Source organism: Pteropus alecto, unplaced genomic scaffold (genome assembly GCF_000325575.1).
Source record: "Pteropus alecto unplaced genomic scaffold, ASM32557v1 scaffold20, whole genome shotgun sequence".
NCBI lineage: Eukaryota > Metazoa > Chordata > Mammalia > Chiroptera > Pteropodidae > Pteropus > Pteropus alecto.
In genome coordinates, this window is record NW_006436298.1 from 21,573,826 (window position 1) to 21,587,977 (window position 14,152).

The 14,152-nt window shown below is 35.4% G+C and overlaps 1 long non-coding RNA gene and 1 pseudogene across 1 annotated transcript in view; one reads left to right on the forward strand and one right to left on the reverse strand.

Moving 5' to 3' along the window:
• Positions 1-14,152, forward strand: part of LOC112480624 — a 128,272-nt gene that overhangs the window by 75,375 nt on the left and 38,745 nt on the right. The window lies entirely within an intron of this gene.
• LOC112480941 lies at positions 12,888-13,003 on the reverse strand (annotated as a pseudogene).

The following is a 14,152-nucleotide window of genomic DNA, read 5'->3' on the forward strand; positions in this document are numbered from 1 at the left end:
GGACTGTGCCATAACAAATAATTGGTGACATATGTTTGAATGGATTTCAGAACTGTTGTGGACCTGCTGTGTGCTTTTATTTTGTCTCTGTGAAGAGGAATATCTATTTCAGTTATCTTATGCCTTCTCACCATTGTGTGATGTGGATGTGACAGATAATTTGTCTCTTCAGTTAATAGGAACTATACTTGAAGAACTAAACCTGAGCTTATTAAATATCTATCCACCAGTCCAGTGGCCTGCCTCTCCCAGCTCTCCTTGCCCTCCTGTATGGGTCCAGTTAGCCAACCAACAATTTATATATCAAGCTTCAGCCCGTGGGTCAAATCCAGGCTCAGTACTTGTGCCAAATTTGAATCTGCATTAACCTGATGAACACCACTCATCCCACCCTGGTGACTCCTGGAGACACTGCATCACTCAGCTCAAATACTGCCCAAGGCTCTTTCAGCAGCTGAGTTTTATAGGCAGCTGGCAAGAGGTGGCAGGCCTTGGGGTGCCCTGTATCAATTGCTGAGCTGCCCAGCTGCTGGTGGCAGTTGGCTTTGGTTCAGCGAGGCCTAGCCCACGTGCCTCCAGATCCAGCACAGGCAGTTACCAACTGCTGATCACTTAGTAACTCCTACCAGGTAGTCCCAGGCCAGTCACAGGTAGCAGTTGACCTTGGCCTGTACCAGAGCCCCTCCCAAGAGGCCCCAGAATCAACACAGCCAGTAGCTGGCTTCAGACCACATCAGAGCACCAGCTTAAAGCCACACAAGTGGCACACCCAGAAGGTGGTTTTGGCAAGCACCAGAACCTGCTGGGATGAATCCTGCTCTGTGAGGTCAGCCCCACACAGTAACTTATATGTTATAGTCATTGCTGACCCTCACAGCTAGTCAGCCTGAGGGTCAGTCCCACCCACTGACATGCCAACAGCAATCAAAGCTCAACTACAACAAGAGGACACAAAACCCACATAAGGGACACACTTGGAACATCTGTCTCAGGTGATGAAGGAGACTGTGCCCCACAGGATACCTATTCCATAAAACTATCTGATGAGACTGAGAGACATAGAGGATCTACCTAATACATAGAAACAAGCACAGAGAGGCAGCCAAAATGAAGAGAAAAGAAACATGTCCCAAATAAACTCACATTCCTTGGCTAGCTAAATAAACAGGAGAAAACAGGACATGACAGGAGAAAACTCCAAAGAAATAACTAAATGAAACAGAGGCAAGCAATCTACCAGCTTCAGAGTTCAAAACACTAGTTATAAAGATGTTCAGAGAACTTAGTGAAAACTTCAGCAGAGATAGTAAGCATAATAAAAGACATAAAAACCATAAAAAAAGAAATAAAGAATACAATAACCGAAATAAATACATTAGACGGAATCAATAGCAAATTAGATGAAGCAGAGAATCAAATCAGCAACTCTGATTATAAGGTGGCAGAAAAAACACCCACAGAAACAGCGAAAAGAAAAAAATAAAAAAATTACAAAAGTTTAAGGAACTTAGGGGACAACGTCAAGTGTAACAACATTTGCATTGTAGAGGCACCAGAAGGAAAAGAGAGAAAGCATAAGATTGAGAAACTATTTGAAGAACTAATGATGGAAAACTTTCTGAACCTGATCAAGAAAGTAGACATACAAGTCTAGGAAATGCAGAGTCCCAAACAAGATAAACCCAAACAGGCCCACACTAAGACACATAATAATTAATATAACGAAGGTTAAAGAAAAAGAGAATCTTAAAAGCAGCAAGAGAAAGACAGCTGGTTATCTACAAGGGAGCTCTCATAAGACTGTCAACTGATTTCTTAACAGAAATTTTGCAGGCCAGAAGGGATTGGTACAAAATATTCAAAGTGATGAAAAACAAGGACCCACAACCAAGACTATTCAACCCATCAAGGCTGTCAATTAAATTGAAGGTGAGATAAGAAAAAGCTAAAAGCTAAAGGATTCATCATCACCAAACTGGTATTGCAAGAAATGTTAAATGGACTTCTTTAAGAAGAAGAAAGGGTAGGAGATAATAAATATGAACAATAAAATGGCATTAACTAGGTACCTATCAATATCACTTTAAATGTAAATGAATTAAATGCGCTAATCAAAATATATATGATAGCCAAATAGATAAAAAACAAGACCAATACATATGCTGTCTACAAGAGACCCACTTCAGATCGAGAAACACAGAAACACACACAGACTGAAAGTAAAGGGATGGAAAAAGATATTTTATGCAAATAGAAATGATAAAAAAGCTAGGGTAGCAATACTTATCAGACAAAATAGACTTTAAAACAAAGGCTATAATAAGAGGCAAAGAAGGACATTATATAATGATAAAGGGATCAATCTAACAAGATGACATAACCCTAGTAAACATTTATGCAACCAATATAGCACCTAAATATATAAAGAAAATGTTGACTGACATAACGAGAGAGATTGACAGTAATATAGTCATAGTAGGGGACTTTACACCCTACTGGACAGATCTTCCAGACAGAAAATCAACAAACAGTAGTTTTAAATAACACATTAGAACAAACAGATTTGTTTCATATTTTTAGAGCATTTCACCCCAAAGAAGGAAAAAAAATATGTATCTCAAGTGCAAATGGAACAATTTCCAAGGTAGACCACATGCTAGTGACAAAACAAGTCTCACTAAATTTAAGAAAATTGAAATTATATCAAGCATCTTCTTTGATCACAGTGGTATGAAACAAAAAATCAATTGCAAGCAAGGAACTGAAAAACACACAAACACATGGCTAAATAACATACTACTAAACAACAAATGGGTTAACAACGAGATCAGGGAAGAAATAAAAAATGACCTTGAGACAAATAAATATGAAACACGAAGACCCAAAAATCTATGGGATACAGCAAAAGGAGTACTAAGAGGGAAATTTTTAGCAGTATAGGCCTATGTTAAGAAAGAAGAAAAATCTCAAATAAGCCATTCAACTGAAAAAAGAACAACAAACAAAGCCCAAAGTGAGTAGAGGAAGGGAATAATAAAAATCAGAGCAGAAATAAATGAGTCTGAAAAAAAAGCCCAAAACAAAATATCAATGACCAAGAGGTTATCCTTGGAAAGATAAAATTGATAAACCTTTAACTACACTTATCAAGAAGGGAGTGGGCTCAATTAAATAAAATCAGAAATAAAAGATGACGACAACTGACACCCCAGAAATACAAAGGATTATAAGAAAATACTATGAACAATTATATGTCAACAAATTGATCAATCTGGAAGAAATGGGTAAATTCCCAGAAACATGTACTCTTTTAAGAATGAATCAAGAAGAAACAGAAAATCTGAACAGATCAATTACTACTAATGAAATTGAAGCAGAAATAAAAAAAAAAAAACTGCCGACAAACTAAGTCTTAGACTCAATGGATTCTCAGGTGAATTTTATCAAATATTCAAAGAAGAATAAATACCTGTTCTTCTCAAACTATTCCAAAAAATTCAAGAGGATGGGAGGCTCCCAACCTCATTTTATGAGGCCATCATTACTCTGATTCTAAAACAGACATAGACATTACCAAAAAGAGAAAATTATAGGCTGATATCCCTGATGAACAGAGATCCAAAAATTCTCCAAAAAAAAAAAAAAAAGTTAGCGAACTGAATTCAGTAATACATTGAAAAGATCATACAGCATGACCAACTGGGATTTATTCCAGGGATGGAGGTTTGGTTCAATATCTACAAATTAATTAAGGTGATACACCATATAAACAGAATGTAGTATAAAAATTATGTGGTCATATCACTAGATGCAGAAAAAAACCATTTGACAAAATTCGGCATTCATTTATGATAAAAACTCTCAGCAAAGTGAGAATAGAGGGAGAATACCTCGACATCAAAAAGACCATCTTTGACTAATCCACATCCAACATCACACTTAATAGGGAAAATATAAAAGTGTTTTCCTTAAGATCAGGAACAAGAGAAGGATGTTCATTCATCACTTTTATTCAACATAGTATTACAACTCCTAGGTGTATGGCAGTCAGACAAGAAAAAGAGATAAAAGGCATCCAAATTTGAAAGGAAGAAATAAAGCTGTCATTATTTGCAGATGAGATGCTACTATATATAGAGAACACTAAAGAGTCCACCAAAAAACTGATAGAACTGTTAATGAATTTAGTAAAGTAGCAGGATACAAAATTAATATTCAGAAATCAGTTTCATTTTTATTCACCAATAATGAACCATCGGAAAGAGAAATTATGAAAACAATCCTATTTAGAATTTCATCAAAAACAATAAAATACCTAGGAATAAATTTAACCAAGGAGGTAACAGACCTGTACTCAGAAAGTTATGAAACATTGAAGAAAGAAATTGAAGAAGATACAAATAAATGGAAGGAAATATGCTCATGGATAGGTAGAACTGACATCATTAAAATGTCCATACTACTTAAAGCAATCTGTAGATTCAGTGTAATCCCTATTAAGAGACCAATGACATTTTTTTTTTTTTACAGAATTAGAGCAAATAATTCTAAAATTAATATGGATCCACAAAATTCCATGAATAGCCACTGCATTCTTGAGAAAGAAGAACAATGTTGGAGTTATCATGTTACCTGTTATCAAACCTATACTACAAGGCTTTGGTACTAGCATAAAAAGAGACACATAGATCAAAGGAACAGAAAAGAGAGCCCAAACATATATCTACACCTAAACAGTCAATCTATGACAAAGGAAGCAAGAATGTACAATGGGGTAAAGACAGTGTTTCTATAAATGGTGTTGGGAAAACTGGACAGGTACATGAAAAAAAATGAAACTAGACCACCTCCTTATACCATATACAAGAATAAACTCAAAATGGATTAAAGACTTAAATGTAAGACCTGAAACCGTAGAACTCTTATAAGAAAACATTTGGGTAAGCTCTCTACCATTGCTCTTAATAATATTTTTTTTCTGATATATCTCCTCAGGCAAGAGAAATAAAAGAAAAATAAACAAATGGGACTACATCAAAGTAAAAAGTTTTTGCACATCAAAGGAAACCATAACAAAATTAAAAGACAATGGGAGAAGGTAATTCCCAATCATACGTCCCATAAGGGGTTAATTATCCAAAATTTATAAAGAACTCATACAACTTAACACCAAAAATAAAAAAAAATCCAATTAAAAATGGGCAGAGGACTTGGATAGATGTTTCTCCAAAGAGGACATATGGATGGCCAATAGACATATGAAAAGATGCAGATGCTTAATGTCATTAACCATCAGAGGAATGCAAATTAAAACCACAATGAGGCATCACTTCACACCTGTCAGAATGACTAACATAAAAAAATCAACAAACGACAGGTGTTGGTGAGGATGTGGAGAAAAGGGAACCCTTGTGTACTGTTGGTGGGATTGGAAATTGATACAGCCACTATTGAAAACAGTATGGAAGTTCTTCAAAAAATTAAAAATAGAACTGCCTTATGACCCAGCAATTCTACTTCTGAGTATTTATATTAAGAAATCCAAAACACTAATTTAAAAAGACATATGCACAGCACCCCTATGTTCATTGCAGCATTATTTACAATATCCAGGAAATGGAAGCAGCCTAATTGCCCATCAAGAAATGATTGGATAAAAAAGTAGTACATATATACAATGTAATATTACTCAGCTATAAAAAATAATGAAATCTCACTATTTGTGACAATGTGGATAGACTTAGAGAGTATTATGCTAAATAAAATAAGTCAGACGGAGAAAGACAAATACCACATGATGTCACTTAAATGTGGTATAAAGAACAAAATAAAGGGACAAACAAAACAGAAACAGACTTATAGATACAGAGAAGAAACTGTTGCCAGATGGGAGGGAAGTTGGGGGGCTGGGTAAAAAGGTGAAGGGATTAAGAAGTACAAAGTAGTAGTTACAGAATAGTCACAGGTGTATAAAGTACAGATTAGGGAATATAGTCAATAATGTAGTAACTATATGGTACCCAGCTGGGTACTATACTTATCTGGGGAATCACTTTATAAATTAATTATATAAGTGCCTAACCACTATACTGTATACCTAAAACTAATATACAGTTATATTGAATACCAACTGTAATTGAAAAATAAAAAGCTTGAACTCAAAAAAAAAAAAAAAAGAGCATATCTGCACCTGGACTTAATTAAGTGATATGATATGATCAAGCTTGAGCCTGATGACATAGTGGTTTGAGGATGTTGGGAGTCTTGGGAGAATGAGTGGGATGGGAATGAATTTTGGTGGCTAAAGGGTAGGCTGTGGTAGATAGTAAAAGATTGCTTTTATGAATTCTGGTCTTTACACATGGTTCTACTTGTGTTAAGGGGTGGAGTTTAATTTCTTTCCCCTTGAATATTGGTTGACCTTAGTGACTTGCTTGACTAATAGAATGTGGTGAAAGTGATCTTATGAGACTTCTGAGGCTGGGTAATAAAAAGCTTAACTTCTGCCTTGTTCTTTTGAAATGCTTACCTATGAGACATTCCCCGTTAGAAATTAGAGGCTGCTGCTGTTAGAACCCCAAGCAACACAGGCCACTTGTAGGCACTGCAATTGAATCTCTGAGCTCCCTCTCAGAGCCAGCATACTTGCTATCTTGGATGAGCAGCCTAATCGAGCCTTAGCCATTTTCTTACTCCCTTGCATGAAAGAACCCAGTAAGTGTCACCCAGCAGAGCTCAGTCAATCCACAGAACATCTAATAAATTGCCTTAAGCCATTAGATTCTATGATGATTTGTTGCACAGCAAATAGATTACCAAAAACAATAACCATTTTTTTTTTTTAATTCACACTGGCACACTTCTTTTAGCTTCACATGGGGTAACTTACTTTGACTTTTTCTAGCATTCTACAAGCAAATCTTTCATCTAGTCTACACTGCAAAATTCTAAATAAAATTCACCCACTCTGTTCTTGAGTAATTAACTTGTTTCTGACTCTCTCATCTGCACTTGATATAATTTGTTTCATGTTAACTTGTACTTAGTTACATTTTGTTTTCAAAGGTCCTTAATACACTCTTCAGTGGTATATCCTCTGCATTTTCTGTTCAGTTGTAGATTTCTCAAGCAGGACTCAATCTCTTATTTCTCCCCTCACCCCAACAACCTTCACAGTCCTCAAGTTTATATTGATTACTTAATAATTTTAACTATCTAAATATTTTCTAAAATGCCTTTTAGAATAGGGGATGATTTTTTACACAATCAGTCCTAGCTTAGTATCAACTATTAATCACCACCTGAAATTTTCTGTTTTATACTACATTAATGGTTTGAAATCCAGGGACTTAGTTATCTTGAGTTGTCATTAACCCATTTTCCTTTCCCCGCCTAATCCCGTCTTGATTTGGCCTATATACTAGTTTTCCTCATTCTCTATTCCCATGGTCCTGGAGTTTTCCCTTTCTTATGTCAAGCTTTTTCCTGTCTTAAGTCTTTGGCATTCCTTCAACCCAAAGTTCTCTGCCATGGCTCCTTTGTATCTTTCTGCTCTCAGCTTAAATGACGCATCCTCAGAAATTTTTTCGGGCCATCTACTCCAAAGTAGCTCTGAACTCCACTCCTGTCTCTGTCCTTTTGCTTGACTTTATTTTCTTCATAGCCTTCATCACTACATGGAATTATCCTCCTTACTTGTTTGTTTATTCTGTGCTCCCCTTAATCTTGTTTGTTCTCTTTTTTTACTAGTGTGTGAGGTCTAAGAGGGAAGAATTCTATTTTTTGGGGAGAGGGGTCGTTTATTTCAGTTTTTTCCTTCAGAGTATGGCAGATGGCCTGGTGCATATTAGGTACTCAAAAAATATTTGTTGAATGAATGAATAAATTCTTATATTCCTTTACCTGTAAGCATAGGGTAGGCCTTGGGGAACCAGCTCAACCAGGAGCTCTTGATTCTGCCCATTGGGAACTGCAGTGACAGCATCTGACCTAGTCAGTGGGAGCAATAACATGAGGAAGGATCAACTTTAATAAGTTTGGAAGAAGCTCAACTCATTATTCTGAGGTTAAATTAAAATATTGAAATCTTAGATTTCTTATTAGTATTTTGTGTTAAAACTGTTTATGTTTCTGTAAGCCAGAATTGGGATAACTGGATGTCAAAATGAGAATTTTTATTTTTAATTATTTTTAGTACTTTGCCAGTTGGAACAGGTTTTAAAATTTTAAAAATGCTTTTATTAGCTTAAATTATAGGCAGGCTATTTGCTTTCCTCTTATTTAAATATATGTGGCAGCTTAAACAATGGAATCAATTGTTAATTTATTCGGTGACATATAAGTAATTTTCTTTTTAGTTGTTTAAGATTATAGATTCCAGAGCAAATATATGATTTTCAAGATTCTACATGGGGAGTTGCCTGTAATAAATTTGGAAAATTTTATTTTTAAGGAACATATAAGTTGAGACTTCTTGAACTCACCCATATTTTATTTTCTCTTTCTGGGAACACAGGAGGATAATATTTTCTCCTAACCTTGCAGTTGGGAAGAGCCATGTAACTAGTTCTGGCCAATGGGCTATGAGCACAAGAGACATGCAATTTAGTTATGTAATCGCTGACTGGGGACCTGCAATTCTTTTTGCCTTCCACGGTGTCTCAGGAGGCTGCATATTCCAGATGGAGCCTCTATAAACCGGGCTCCCTCAGTGACTGTCTTATGACTTATGTGGAGTATGTAGTGTGAGTCCCTGAGCCACTGAGTCCCTAAATGACTGTCTGTGGACCTATTTGGAGTATGCAGCATGAACAAAAAGTTATAGTGTTTGGCCAGTGAGATTTTATGGTTGGTTTTTACTGCACTGTAGCCAATCTTAAATGCATAATATCACTGACAAATGGGAACTGGGCTTGATTTTTATTAGCTTATCTCTAGTAGAAAACATTTATTAATATTTAAGGAATCACTTTAGCTTATCTTGCAATTAAAAAAAAAAACAAAGAAATTTGTACATTGTATGTCCAAATTTGGTGAAGGGGAATACTTTGTGTGTTTCTGATTTTTCTTGACAGTATTGAAGGAAAAATTATGTACGAAGTTCCTGGTTATAGTATTACAGATGTCTTAATCATTTGTGAATGTAGAGGGAAGAGCTCTAGGTCTTTTGTGGTTTTAATTCACAAAAACCATCTTTTATTTCCACTTAAAAGTAGCTGCAGCTACTATCACTTATAATACCTTTTCAACCTTCATCGTGCCATGGAAATGAACATTTTATTACCACAAATTATTCTTGTTTGCTAATTCCAAAGATGTCCAAAAGCAAGAACAGCCTCCTGAGCTGTTAGACTTTGGAAGAGAATAGTAAATCAACGGGTAGGTAGGACCATATATCATATTAAACACAGGGAATTCACCACAAAATCATTACACTAAAAAGCGACAATTTTGATTGATTAAAATGGTATGGGCTGGATAGTGTTAAATCACAGTGAGTGATATGACATTATAATTTTACATAGCATATTTCTGCCAAGACAATGAAGGGAAAAGGCATTGTCATCAGATGATAACAGACAATAAGAAGAATCCTGATGGTAGATTTATTACCTGGTTTAGATTTAGAAAGAAATAATTCTTGCCCTGTTCCACTTATCAAATGACTGTAAATTCAGTGATGATGTAAAATTCTAAGGCAGAGCCACTTATAGGTTTGACAAAGTACCAGCTATAAAGTATTTATTGTTCTCAGTGGTTCTGCCTTACACACTTAAATATTTATCAGAAACATAAGCCCCTTTGATAAATGTTTCTGATCTTTGTGGCTAGATTTTTTTTTTTTTTTTAAGATTTAGATTTTTCATCAGAAACTAGGTCTATATTTTTGCTATGCTAATAACCAAGCTCATAATTTGAAAAGGCAATATGTGAGTTATTTTATTTCTTTAAACTTCTGCTTTTAAGGGTGAAATTTTTAAAGTAGTATTCTTAGCATAGAAATTAGGTCTTCCTTATTTTGCCATTGCTATAAAGGTGACCCAGCCAAAATTTCTGAATTTCATCCTTATGTATATACCAGATGAAATTTAAGTTAGTGATGGTCTAGGTACAGTCTGAGGAAATGTATGGTGTCCTAATTATTTTAGGTGATTGTTTTAATGCCTATCTTTGTATCCTGTTTTTGAATGACACAGGCATAGGTGGTTCCTTACCCTGGGCACAGGGGAGTTCTTGCTTGGGTGCACAGCTGATTGGACCAAGGCAGCACTTGAGTTGAAGGCAGCACTATACTGGCCAGTGATCTGTGGGGTGGCCTGTCAAGGCATGAGAGGCCTGGGAAACAGGATGCTCCATACAGGAGGTAGCAGACTGGACCTGGTTAGATCTTCTTAAGGCATTCAGATGTGAGACACGCAAATGATAAAGCAACTCAGAAGCACAGAGACTCACAAAAAGAAATTTCTTAGTTGTCTCCATAAGGTTGCCACTGACATCACATGCAAAAGCCAAAGGCTGAGGGAAGAGGAACAGAGGCACTGAGTAGTAGCAAGAGAAGTAGAAATTATAGAAGCTGAAGTAGGAAGTAGTGGAACCATCAGGTAGTTGAGACTTGACATTAAGGAGGAGTAAGTGTGGACTAGGTTGCTAGAATGAAGGTGTTGAGATGATTTTTTGTTATTCAATTCCCTGGATATCTGTGTAGCAGACTAACTTTAACTATACTAAATTGGGCTTCTCACTCTTCCTCCAAGTTCAAAATGTCTAATGTATAATGAATTCATAGAGTTTCAGTTCTACAAGAGAACTTAGAGGCATCTTGTCAAAGTGTTTTTCTGTTTATTTTTATTACGGAGAATTTCAGTGCCAAATCAGATAAACAGCAAATCCTCTTGTTTTGCTTTACCACCTGATCATATTCTGTAACATAAGCTTCTCAAGGTGACAAACATATCTTCTGGCTGCGGTACAAAGTAGGAGCTCAATAAATGCTTTTTGAATAGTGAATTATAGCAAAATCTTGTGGCACTTGATAGATTAGATTTGCTTGCAGAACTGGTTAATTCTAAACAGTTAAAACAAGGAATGTGGTAAAAAAAAAAAAAAAAAAAAAGGAAAAGACTCTTATCCAATGCTCCCCAACCTATTTTGTTAGTGCTTTCTCTTCTGCATGCCACACATGCACACATTTATACACACACTCAAATAAAGGAGTTATTAGTCTTGTAAACTGATGAAGGAGGTATTATATCTAACAAAAGGCCAGCATTTCGGGTTCAAAATTGCATGGGCAATGGGGCACTGACAGCATCCAACCAATTTACAGTTAGCTCTCCATAATTGCTTAGATTAATGGATTAAAAATGAAAAAGGTGTTATGTTTGGAACATTTTCTGATTCAAGGATAAGAAAGGTTAGTATGAAGCTAAATTCTTTGACCCTGTAATAATTTACATGGAACTTTCATTGTCATTTTCTTGAAGGTCAAAGGCTGAAGCTTATTTTGAATAAATCAAACCTTAAAAGAAGTCTCTGGGAAATATTACATGTATGTTGAGCAGACTGTTTCAAAGAAGGAGAACAATTAGTTGAATTCAGGGACATTTCTTCAATTTTAGCCGTGTCTGTGAAAGAACAACAGTAAGAGCTGTCAAAGTTACATTGGCCACTCAATATTATCTTAATTTTCAATTTTATTTTCCCTTGGTATATATATTTTTCAAAACCAGAATAAATAGTTTTCTAAAATAAGATATATCTAAGAAAGAATGCTATTTCTAATCTTCATCTGATTTTATCTTAAGAGTTAAAAAAAACACATCCTTAATTTTGTACTAATTCTGAATTGTAGTCTGTATCGGAGGGTTGGGTTCCTTTTGCTAAGAATGTTTCCTCATCTAGATTTCCTACCAAAAGACTTCTAAGAATTGTAATAATTTATGAGACATTATTAAGAGACTGAGCTTAGCAAAGAGAGAAACCCAACAATTTCTATATTGCTCTACCTTGGAGGAATGGAAGTATTTTAGGTCAAGGGCACATGCAAGGGCAAATTCTGACCATTCACAAAATAACTTTACTCACAGTGCTAGATGGGGTTGTTTGGATTCTGACAGAGCAGTCTTTCTCTTAATTTTCAAACAAAATAAATCCAAAGAAGGAAAAGTCAAGAAAAGTTTGGTGTCTTTATTTGTATGAAATGAAAGAAAGAAAAATAAAGGTTTGATGAAAATCCTATAAATAAGTGAATTTTATATCATGTTCTGAGTACAAAAAAACCATTTCAGATATTGAGATATATTTGCTGAAGGAGACCTTAAAATTGTCTTCCCAGTGGCGCAGAATTGCTAACCATTGTAAGGGAAGTCCTAAGCTCTCCCAAGGAGATAAATAAGATCATCTTAATATCCTCATAATTCTTTATGAGCCAGACCTTTGTTTTAGGAATTAGTTCTAAAGGACCCAGAGGACTTTGGCTATCCTAACTTCATAGAAGTTTAGAATTTGAATGATTCTTTCTAATGCAGTAAATTCTCATTCTGCATTAGCAAAGTAAATTTTCACCTTCCTTGATCTAGGGTTGTTCTTGAACTTTGAGAGACTGACTTATAATGAAATGTTTAGAGCAATGAAATGCCATGTAAATCTCTTTGAGTGAGAGTTAGTAGTATTCACACAAAGGTGTGGACTATGATTATAGACTTGCTACAGGTCCATCAGGCAACAGTACGAGGGCAAATAGGATTGGTGACTATTGAAATTCTAACTATGAAGTGGTCCTTTGATTGGCTACTCAATTGTGGATGCTTGTATCTATTAATTATTACTTTTTAAAATTGATGTTCTTTTAAAACTTTATTTTTATTTTTATTATTTATTATTATTTATGCCTACAGCACCTGGTCTTCCTAGGTGGTCTCCCATCCAAATACTAACCAGGCTCGACCCTGCTTAGCTTCCGAGATCAGACATCAGGCTTGTTTAGGGTGGCATGGCCGTAGACCATGGACCGTGGCTTCACGGGGGCACGAACCCAGGACCTTCTGTGTGTAAAGCAGGTGTGCTAATTGCTACACTATGGAACCACGTCCAAATTTTATATTTGTTATCACATGTCTATTCTTTCTATTTATCTATCCATTTTTTGATGCATTTCAAAATAAATTACAGACAATAATCAGTACTCTTGACCCCCTAAGCACTTCAATATAATAAACACTCAAATTTAGCTGTTTGAGTTTTTGAGGTAAAATTTATATACAGTTAAATTCTTGAGTCTTAAGTCTGCAATTTGATGATCTTGGTAAATGTATGCCCCTGTGTAACCCAAACCACTTCCCATCACCCAGAAAGTTCCCTTGTGTGCCTTTGCAAGTCAATCTCTGCTCCCAACACCACTCTTTTGATGTTTTTTTTTTTTTTTTAGAACAGATTAGTTTTGCTGTTCTAGAATTTTGTATAAATGGAATCATTCGTATCTGCACTTTCTGTAAAATTTTCACTGAGCATGGTTTTGAGATCCATCCATATCATTACGAGTATCAGTAGTTCATTTCTTTTTATTGCTTCAAATGCAATGACTACAATTTATCTGTTCACTTCTGTCTAGTTTTTTGACTATTATGAGTGAAGTCACTGCAAGTTTTTGTGTGGCCATGTTTTCATTTCTCTAGGGTACATATTTTAGAATAGAATTGCTGGTCATAGCATAGGTGCATATTTAGTTTTGTATTTTTCTAAGTTTGTATCATAGTATACTTCCATCTATAATGATTTTAATTTTTTAAATTCACCTAGGCCACGTTGTACTTCTCTGAAGTAAGATTTTGAGGTAAGTACAGGAATATTGTTTTTATCAAAACATAACAAGCCTGGTCTAGGCTGGGGTTAGGAGAAGGAAGCAACTGTTCTGACTTAATTCAGAGCCCTCGGTGCCTACGACCATATTATACCATTGTGACACAGTCGACAGAATAAGCTCTACCCTATACAAAATGTGTTACAAGAGGCTAAATAAAATGTAGCATAATGTCTGTGTTTTTGCTTAACCTATAAGCCCAACTGGAGACATTAGTGGCTATAAGTGTAGAAAAATATGCATATACTTCTGTAAGTTGTTAAGTTCATATATCTTGGATTTCTACTACTCAGG